Source organism: Schistocerca gregaria, unplaced genomic scaffold (assembly GCF_023897955.1).
Source record: "Schistocerca gregaria isolate iqSchGreg1 unplaced genomic scaffold, iqSchGreg1.2 ptg001346l, whole genome shotgun sequence".
In the NCBI taxonomy this organism is placed as follows: Eukaryota; Metazoa; Arthropoda; class Insecta; order Orthoptera; family Acrididae; genus Schistocerca; species Schistocerca gregaria.
The window spans coordinates 12501-14976 of record NW_026062653.1 but is presented as its reverse complement, the minus strand read 5'-3'; positions in this window follow the sequence as shown (position 1 = coordinate 14976).

The window sequence follows — 2476 nt, the reverse complement described above, 5'->3', positions numbered from 1 at the left end:
TTGCAGTACAATTGACAGTGGATAGCAGGAATATGTGGAAAGTAAGCAACACTCGCAAGACATCTACATGAGGATAACAACGACACCAGAGATTCCGAGCAGTGAACTATGTTAGGCAAAGGGACAACGTGGGTTAGGTTAAGGGACAACGTGGGTTAGGTTAAGGGACAACGTGGGTTAGGTTAAGGGACAACGTGGGTTAGGTTAAGGGACAACGTGGGTTAGGTTAAGGGACAACGTGGGTTAGGTTAAGGGACAACGTGGGTTAGGTTAAGGGACAACGTGGGTTAGGTTAAGGGACAACGTGGGTTAGGTTAAGGGACAACGTGGGTTAGGTTAAGGGACAACGTGGGTTAGGTTAAGGGACAACGTGGGTTAGGTTAAGGGACAACGTGGGTTAGGTTAAGGGACAACGTGGGTTAGGTTAAGGGACAACGTGGGTTAGGTTAAGGGACAACGTGGGTTAGGTTAAGGGACAACGTCGGTTAGGTTAAGGGACAACGTGGGTTAGGTTAAGGGACAACGTGGGTTAGGTTAAGGGACAACGTGGGTTAGGTTAAGGGACAACGTGGGTTAGGTTAAGGGACAACGTGGGTTAGGTTAAGGGACAACGTGGGTTAGGTTAAGGGACAACGTGGGTTAGGTTAAGGGACAACTTGAGTTAGGTTAAGGGACAACTTGAGTTAGGTTAAGGGACAACTTGAGTTAGGTTAAGGGACAACTTGAGTTAGGTTAAGGGACAACTTGAGTTAGGTTAAGGGACAACTTGAGTTAGGTTAAGGGACAACTTGAGTTAGGTTAAGGGACAACTTGAGTTAGGTTAAGGGACAAATTGAGTTAGGTTAAGGGACAAATTGAGTTAGGTTAAGGGACAAATTGAGTTAGGTTAAGGGACAAATTGAGTTAGGTTAAGGGACAAATTGAGTTAGGTTAAGGGACAAATTGAGTTAGGTTAAGGGACAAATTGAGTTAGGTTAAGGGACAAATTGAGTTAGGTTAAGGGACAAATTGAGTTAGGTTAAGGGACAACTTGAGTTAGGTTAAGGGACAAATTGAGTTAGGTTAAGGGACAACTTGAGTTAGGTTAAGGGACAACTTGAGTTAGGTTAAGGGACAACTTGAGTTAGGTTAAGGGACAACTTGAGTTAGGTTAAGGGACAACTTGAGTTAGGTTAAGGGAAAACTTGAGTTAGGTTAAGGGACAACTTGAGTTAGGTTAAGGGACAACTTGAGTTAGGTTAAGGGACAACTTGAGTTAGGTTAAGGGACAACTTGAGTTAGGTTAAGGGACAACTTGAGTTAGGTTAAGGGACAAATTGAGTTAGGTTAAGGGACAAATTGAGTTAGGTTAAGGGACAAATTGAGTTAGGTTAAGGGACAACTTGAGTTAGGTTAAGGGACAAATTGAGTTAGGTTAAGGGACAAATTGAGTTAGGTTAAGGGACAACTTGAGTTAGGTTAAGGGACAACTTGAGTTAGGTTAAGGGACAACTTGAGTTAGGTTAAGGGACAACTTGAGTTAGGTTAAGGGACAACTTGAGTTAGGTTAAGGGACAACTTGAGTTAGGTTAAGGGACAACTTGAGTTAGGTTAAGGGACAACTTGAGTTAGGTTAAGGGACAACTTGAGTTAGGTTAAGGGACAACTTGAGTTAGGTTAAGGGACAACTTGAGTTAGGTTAAGGGACAAATTGAGTTAGGTTAAGGGACAAATTGAGTTAGGTTAAGGGACAAATTGAGTTAGGTTAAGGGACAACTTGAGTTAGGTTAAGGGACAACTTGAGTTAGGTTAAGGGACAACTTGAGTTAGGTTAAGGGACAACTTGAGTTAGGTTAAGGGACAACTTGAGTTAGGTTAAGGGACAACTTGAGTTAGGTTAAGGGACCAAATTGAGTTAGGTTAAGGGACAAATTGAGTTAGGTTAAGGGACAACTTGAGTTAGGTTAAGGGACAACTTGAGTTAGGTTAAGGGACAACTTGAGTTAGGTTAAGGGACAACTTGAGTTAGGTTAAGGGACAAATTGAGTTAGGTTAAGGGACAAATTGAGTTAGGTTAAGCGATAATCTGGTACAGCCACAGTTAGGTTAAGCGATAATCTGGTACAGCCACAGTTAGGTTAAGCGATAATCTGGTACAGCCACAGTTAGGTTAAGCGATAATCTGGTACAGCCACAGTTAGGTTAAGCGATAAACTGGTACAGCCACAGTTAGGTTAAGCGATAAACTGGTACAGCCACAGTTAGGTTAAGCGATAAACTGGTACAGCCACAGTTAGGTTAAGCGATAAACTGGTACAGCCACAGTTAGGTTAAGCGATAAACTGGTACAGCCACAGTTAGGTTAAGCGATAAACTGGTACAGCCACAGTTAGGTTAAGCGATAAACTGGTACAGCCACAGTTAGGTTAAGCGATAAACTGGTACAGCCACAGTTAGGTTAAGCGATAAACTGGTACAGCCACAGTTAGGTTAAGCG